Source organism: Podarcis filfolensis (assembly GCF_964270895.1).
Source record: "Podarcis filfolensis genome assembly, chromosome: 2".
NCBI lineage: Eukaryota > Metazoa > Chordata > Lepidosauria > Squamata > Lacertidae > Podarcis > Podarcis filfolensis.
The window spans coordinates 41636592-41645039 of NC_139605.1; positions in this window are offsets into that span (position 1 = coordinate 41636592).

Consider the following 8448-nt stretch of genomic DNA (forward strand, 5'->3'; position numbering starts at 1 on the left):
GCAGCGTGTTTGATTTGCGACGTGATCGCTTCCATTTAACAAAAGAGATTGTTTCCACAGTAAGAAAAGCAGTTCTTGTTTTTAAAAAATGGTGACCATAGACAGGAACAGCCTGTCTTTTTTGGCCGCCTGAGGCAAAATGTGAAGGTGCTGCACTGCACGCGTTCCACCCACCTACCCACCCCTTGCTGCCTTTGCTGAAGCTTCACTAGGGTTGCAAGGCGCTGGTTTTTGGGGTTCCAGCGAGATTTCGCAAGGCAGCCCACAGAGGTGCCCCTTGGATTCTGCCACCTGAAGCAGCTTTCTCAGTCTGGCTTATGGTTGGGCTGGCCCTGACAGTCGGTTCCCAACAAAAATAACCACACTTATAAACTCCACTTGCTTATGGGATGTTCCCTTTGGAGGAAAGGGGTAGGGAAGCCATTTGTTTTGTGGATGCCTCCTGTGCCCCTTGAAAATCAGGTGGAAGAGGGTGCAGGGGACTGTGGAGGGAACTGGTGAAAAATTATCCATCTGGAGTCTCCACTGGATTGTGTTTCCTTCCACAAATGGAAGAAGCATTTCTGCTTGCAGAAGAGCAACGCTAGATTTGACCAAAAATGTCATCCCGCTCCTGACCCCCTTTAAGCACCCCATCTAGTTCAACTGATGACTGAATTGCTAAAAGGTTGGGCAAGGGTTAAAGCTTGTTTAAGAATGGCAGTGATTACTCGAGGTAATTACTAATAACTTCCTTAATTCTTATGTAACAAGAACAACCATGTAATTATTACATTGATCATTAATTTCCCATTACACTTGACCTTCATACAGCTTGCATAAGCTCATCTGCAAATCTAGCCTTTTGCCTAAAGGGTTTGCTTATTTAAGGAAAGTGTTCATTTTAAGTGGCCAAAGCTTCTGAAATCAAAATCGTTGTTCTTATCCATCTTGTGCATTTCATAGGTGCATACACCTAGGCCTTTGAATTAGTAGCACGAAGAGCTTCCACGTGGGTGATTAGTGTGGAATTCTAACCCCCTTCAGATACTTTTTATGGGGCATCCACACAACACCATCATCCAGCTATTGGCATTCTGTATTTTCCTGGTGACCCTTCTGCCTTTTGTTGAGACACTTCCAGGCTGTCACTAATTTTTTTTTGTGAGATTTAATCACATACTGACAAATTCAGGTCATGCAATTAAAGTTGATTTGATGCTGTTATGCAGCAAACCTGCTTCCCCACCCCCAAAAAATTTTGTTGTTTTTTAATAAGGTAAACAACAGGAAAATGCACTGGAAATTGTGGGATAACAATTGTTTGATGCAACCTTCTCACAAACAAATCAGAAAGAATGCTCAGTAAATAGTCAATATCACCTAACCTCCCCACAAACTCTGTGCAAGCAAAGCAGGATCAATAAACAAGTAATCTGGAAGTTATCTTAAAGTCTTTCCCCCCCAGAAAAATGAAAGTGTTGGTCTTAGTCACTACTCCATTTTTTCTAGTCTGAACTATTTATATAATGCATTATGCTGAAGCTTTTAATGTCAAAGTTTTTCAGACTGACAGAATAAAATGAATGTATTTCATTTTTTTTACATCAGCTGAATTCCGCCCCCCCCCCCAAATTCCACATAATACTACGTGCACCTCTTTTGTTCTTGATGTACTGTTTTATTGGTATCCATGCTCTGATCCTATTGCAAACGATGCTTTGGTCCAGATATGCTGTGAAGGTGTATGAATTACATCCTTCCTGAAGCCATCTAAATAAGCCAGCTGTAATAGAGATGTCATCACTGAAAGAACAGCAGCTGCAAAAGATCATTGCTGGTGTATTTGCCAAGTGACAGGCTCTCTGACAATTAACGTAGTTGGGCTGTGCCACCTAATTAATCACATTCATGGAATGAGACAGTACTGCGCAGTTCCAAATTGCTAGCATTTTGTGCTAATATTAAACATCTGAAAGGTCGGCAGGGTAAAAGCGGCCAAAGTAAATACACCCCCTCTCCTAACAACACATATAATAAAGAACTCAGTGTGTACAACAGCAGTACAATGTGCTCAGCATTTGTAGAGAACTGTAAGAGTCAACAATGAGTTGCTGTAGCACATTTTGGACTGTGCTAATAGAAACATCCACAACCCCAAAAGTAATATTACATCTCTGCTCAGCAGTGGCAAAGAACATATTTGCAATACTGTATTTAATTCAGTAAAGGTTCAGAGTTCAAGAAGGCTGCAGACAAACGGGGGAAATGATTCTGTGAGAAGCTGCAAGTGGCACAATGGATCAACACAACAAACTTGTCTGGGGAACAGCTGAAGCAACTGGACATATTTATTTAAGGAGGAAAGAGGAGAAGATTAAATTGCTTGACAGTTGTCAAATATTTAAGGGGATGTCAAAAGGGAGAGGGACAGCATTTGTGCCCCTCTGCAAAATGCCAAACAAAAAAACGGAAAAAGGAGTGGGTTCATTTACATTAGGAAACGTTAGGAACAAAGGGCAGCTCAGGGATGAAGTGGATTGTGAGAAAGGTTGCAGAGACTTTTCCTTGAACTTAGTCAAATGAAGCCACTGCCCCGCCCCACCCCGTGTGGAGGTTTACTAGTGGGCAAAAAGGCTATCCTGTTAGACAGTGTAAATTAAAAGTGATGTAAACTGATGCTGGATAGCTTGGATTTGTGTTGTTGATTTGTTCTTTGATACCTATTTTATATATTATGCTTTTTCTATTGATTTGTGCATTTTGATCAATTGTTACGTACTGCCATGAGAGCCTTTGGGTTGGGGGGCAAAATACAAATTTTAATAATAAAGAAATAATAGCAGGTCTTTCATTTTGTCAGGCTTGTACACAGAAACATAGGAAGCTCAAGTCCATCGGTTCATCTAGCTGAGTATTGATTGACAGGCAGCAGCTCTCCAGGGTTTCATGCAGGCAGTCTCTCCCAGTCCTACCTGGGGATTGAACTTGGGACCATCTGCATGCAAGGCAGGTGCTCTGAACACTGATCTACTCCCCTTGTAAATCATTAGCATGCTGAAGTGGGCCCTGCAACAAAATGTTGCAGCATGTCCTTGCTTTCTAATTGATGCCCCCATTCAGGGAGCCATCTTATGTCCTCCCCCAGAGTACTATAAGCTATAAAGGGCTCAAGCAGGCAGGTTTCCTCTGCCGCCTAAGCAGTTTACCATTTTTCTTTTCCAGTTGACACTCAGCATTCTGTGGCTTCTGGAGACCACTAAGTCTGTATTTGACTGTTGGGGAAGGCGAAGATGTGTGCCCTCTTGTGGGGTGGGGGTTGTTGTTTCAAAATGTTCAGCCAAACATGCTGTCCCCTCGTTTTGGTTCTTGTTAGCATTCAGCCACCTAGTTTGCTGATAAAAACTAGGAGTACAGTCCACGTTCATTCTTCTTGGCAGAACAGCCTTGAGATTTGAGGAGCATGTATACTTTTGATCCAAGCTCCCTGCCTGTGTTCTTGCCACTTGGTACTGCAAGGCCAACTTGGGGCTGATTCTCGAAAATCCTCAGATGAATCTGTCTGCAGAGCAGATCATTTTCAGCTCTAGTATTCACAGCTTCCACCCCCACCTATCCATCTGTCTCTCTCTCACACCCCATCTCAGCTCAAAAAGATTTTAAGATCTTTCTGTTCTCTTGGTCTTTTGCATAGGTCATGGTCTGTGACAGATGAACGCAGTTCAGTTGTGGAACTGCTCGTTTTGTGTCATTACGGTAGTTAGTGGTATGCTGTGAGCTTCTTGTGTTTGGAGACACAATTTCTCCTCAATAATTACTCTTTTGTTTCACAGTACAGAGAGTTTCCCCTTGGGGCATCATTTCTGTTGTGAGGGTTATTGCATGTGATTCTTCTCCCAAGACACCAGAGTATGCTGTAATGGACAGAGGGCAAATACATTCCATTTATCTTGTCTCAAAGCGTTAGAACATCGACAAACTACTGTCACCTATTGCAGCAGCAATGCATCCTACATTACAGAGGACAATTCTGTATCTGGAAGAGTCCTCCATTTGTCCAGTCCAAGTCAAATTTGAATATAAAGTTCCATAAGAAGGGATAAGGGAGGCATTGCAATTGTCCATCCATTCATTCGGACAAGAGAATGCCTACTATCCCCCTGCAGCAACATCTTTCTGTTTTATGATTTTTTTATTTTTCTTAAAAAAAAAGAGAGACTCATATTTGTATATTGAAGATTATGAGCTCCAGCACTGGAGTGCACATTTACCCTGATTATTAGTTTTAAGTGAGGGTTGAATTCTGGGACTATTAGGGGAAAGCTGAAATGCAGAAAAGATGTGCATTCCCTTGATGAACTGAATCAGCCCTTCAACCCGGGTTTTTCTTTTCGAAACACTTTATTCAGAAACTATAAATTATGTAATTGCCCCAATGTGCTCATTTTGTTTGTAATTCAACAATTAGTGGAAAGTGACTGCTGAGGTACAGCCCTTTGAAGCTATTATTGGAAGATGTGAGATTATCTTACACTCCCGTGTGGTTTAGGGTAATTATCACATTATTATAGTCATATTAGATTTCTTCAGACTTCACTGCTCCCCCCCCTCCACTGCACCCGGCCTTTCTTAATTAGCTAGGTGGGATTTGGTTGCAGCTTACACAGGTCATTTAGATGCCTTGACCCCCCCCCCTTGCCAATGATGATCAGCTTACCGGCTGCTGTAGCTGAAGAGTGTAATAAGAGGATGAGATCAGAACCTGTGTGCCAGGTGTGATGTTATGGCTCACCTCTCGGTCCTCATCCCTTGGCTCTCAGGACTTGCCCTCTGCCCTTGGCTCAGATGCATTTCATGTTCCCTTTGAGAACAGTCGGTTAGCCTCTTTTCCCAAGAATCCTCGGATCTGTCGTTACTTAGCAATTCCAGATTTCATCTGAACGATGGCGTTTAGAATAAGACCTCAGTAACGCAGTGCTTCCACAGTGCCCTTTCGTCTGAGCCCTATATCCTTAAGAACAGAAGAAGTGTCCTGCTGAATCAGGCCAGGGGCACATCTAGCCCAGCACTTTCCTCTCACCGTGACCAACCCGATGTGCCTAAGACTTGACCATTGGCAGCCACTGCAAGACACAAGGCACAGAGCTCTTCTCTTAGCGCCGAGCACTTTGGAGGGTCCACAGCCATGGCAAGGACCTTTCATCACTCGAGTGAGCAGGTGGAGGATGGGTGGAGTGACCCGTCCCTCTTCCGCCCACCCACCCACTCGCCTGGATAGAATTCCTTGTCGCCTAGGGTGACAAAGCAAGTTGCCAGTTACAAGGCTGGGCTTCAGGATCACAGTGCCCTTTTGACACAGCTCTGAAAGACACTGCTGCTCAGTTATATGAGTGCGGAAACAAGACTTGCGCAGCCAGTCTAATTATTAATAGTGGATTATGTTTGCTGTTTGAAGGCTATTTTTGTGACCATGGAGGTGCAGGTGGTTTGTTTTTGTTTTTTTAATGACATTGAACATAAGCTTCCATTCTAAAAAATGGATGTACCCACTCACTGGAGCCTATCCAGTTCAGTCACTTGATAGCCTGTAACAATATGAGCCTTCAGAATCCATTTTATCACAGTCAATGCATTGTGCTTACCAGCTAAGGGCCCTGGAAGGACTTTGCATTGACAATAATGTTTGGGTTTGTGTGTGTGTGTGCATGAGTGATGAAAGAGTTAACTGGCCCTGATTTCATAGACTGCCTTTGTAGCTGAAGCCATTAAGAGTGATGTGCTGAAAAGAGTGCTTTAGGACTGAATGCTATGTCCTCCGAATTCTCTCTGTGGTCCATGAAGATCTCATGAAATAATAATTAGAGCAAAGTCATTCGAAAAGCGGAAGGGTTTAAAAAGGCTTAGCTCATCTTCCCCAGCCTGGTGCCCTCCTCCAGATGTTTTGGATTATAGCTCACAGTTATGCTGATTGAGACTGATGAGAGTTGTAGTTCAAAACCTCTCTAGATGAAGGCACTAGCTTGGAGAAAGCTGGCTTTGTTGAACCTGTCATTTCAGTGAGCCCAGAGCCTTTCTGTCTTACTGCGTTCTAATTTGTTTGAGGCTGCCCAGAGTGGCTGGGGCAGCCCAGTCAGATGGGTGACATCATCATCAGTATTATTATTATTATTATTATTATTATTATTATTATTATCATCATCATTATTATTATTATTATTGTTAAGTTGTGGGTGAACATATCAGACGACACAGAGATTCTTCAAACAGCTCTTGTTTATTCACAGGCCAGGACAGAACTGAACTGAAGGGTTCAGTCAGCCTGCTTATGTAGAGCTCCAGTATAACGTAACTGTAACAATTTTCTAAAACTATCCAATCACTGAACATCATTTTCGATCCCTTATTTGCATAACTATCTACAGTATCCCCCTGCTGGCCCAGGGTGAGAACTTCAGTACATAACAATTATTATTATTATTATTATTATTATTCTGAAAAGACTGCTTGGCGGAGCTAGGTCTCAGCTAGACACCTTTACTAAGCTGTGGCGAAAGATCATTAGGAAAGGAATAAAAAACAAAATGGCAAATATCATGATGCCTTTATACAAATGTATATGCACTTAGAATACTGTGTGCACTTCTGGCTCCCATGCCTGGAAATAGTGCAGAAAAGAGCAGCCCAAATTATTGCAGGGTAGAGCAACTTCTCTATGAAAAAAGCTTGAAATGTTTGCCACCTTTAGGAAATAAGGCAAGTGATGGGAAACATGAGAGGTGCGTATGCAGTCATTCATGGTGTGGAGGAAACAGATAGGGAGAAGTTTTTCTTCCTCATAATACTTGAACCCAGGGTCATCCAGTGAGGCTGAACAGTTGAAGCTTTGGAGCAGTCATGGGGAAAGACTTCTTCTCTCAGCACATAGCTGAATTAGGGAATTTGCTGCTACAAGATGTAGTGTGAGAACCACCAGTTTGGATGGCTTCAAAAGCGGGTTAAATAAATTCCTGGTGGACGATGCTACTAGGCATGAGTGCTCTCAAAGGCAGCATGCCTCTGCATACCAGTTGTGGAGAAACACAAGTGAGAGAGTGCTGCTGCACACATGCCCCAGTTTTGGGCTTCTCAGAGGACTCCAGTTGGCCATTGGGAACAGGGTGCTGAGATTCCTGCATTGCAGGGAGTTCAACTAGGACCCCTGTGGACCTTTCCAACTCGGTGAATCTATGACTAGATAGGCCTTTGGTCTGATCAAAAGGGCTCTTCTTGTGTCCTTAAGCAGCTGAAAAATGTCTATATGTCAGGGCTTTGTTTGCTACCATGAAAATTCTCTTTAGGGATTACCCTAAAGCTTTGGAGATAGTAGTTGGGTGGGTGGGCAGCTGCTGTTTCCAATAAGCCAGGAATGGGGGAGTCACGGGTGATTAATTTGTACTTTTCTTGCCTAGGGCTGTAATTAATGGGTGATCACTGCCTGATTCGAAGCTCAATTTAATTGTCCTAATCATATCCAACCAAATCATAATTAATCTGTAATGTGCAATTTAAGAGGTATTTGTTTTCTAAATTACAATCCAGAAAAAGCTTGGAGGCTTGAAATGTACACTCTGTATGGTATCAGTTACACCACGACTGGCTGGCTCAGCAAACTGATAATAAGCGATGGAATTTGGTATATCCGAAACATCAGCTCTTCTAACTCTGCCCAAGATGGAAAGTAACTTCTGCTTGCGTTTCATTGCGCCTTCTCTCCAAAATGAGGTTAACAACATTGCCTTTGTTCGTCTTTTCAGGTTTCCTTTATGGAAAGAAACACCTGCTCTGTTTATTGAGTTTTATTCTTAAATTAAACCCAACCCTTAAACTCAAATTAAAAGATACATTATGTAGCTTTTCTATGTCAGCTGTGCTGATATTATTATTATTAGTAGTAATAGTAATAGTAGTAGTATTACTATTATTAGGATTTATTACCTATCCATCACCATAACCCAGTGTAGGTTGTAGTAATTAAAAATACAGTATTGATAACAGTTCACAACAAATTAAATACCATCAGAAGAATAGGGCAGGCCCTTAAAAAATTTTCTTACGTGTCAAAGCTCAGGGTAAAGAGGTGACTCCCAGATCCTTTATGTACTTTTAGGTTGCTATAGTCTTGTTTAATCCAGATGTTTCCAGTGAGATCACATAGTAAGCAGCATGAGAATTGTAGGGTCAATTGCTTTTGGATACTGCATGTATTCCAATGAACTTATACTCTGGTTTTTATTACTAACCAAAAATGCTACCACAGAATAAATGTGATGGGAGGGGCATTGTGAAACTCATTTGGAATATAACTAGTACCAGATTTCCGCCATTATTCATTTGAAATATTTGTACACTTTAATTTGCTTCTCTCTAAAGTGCAATACCCTGCTGAATAATCCAATTAATTATTGCAACAGTTTACTAAACCCAACAAAG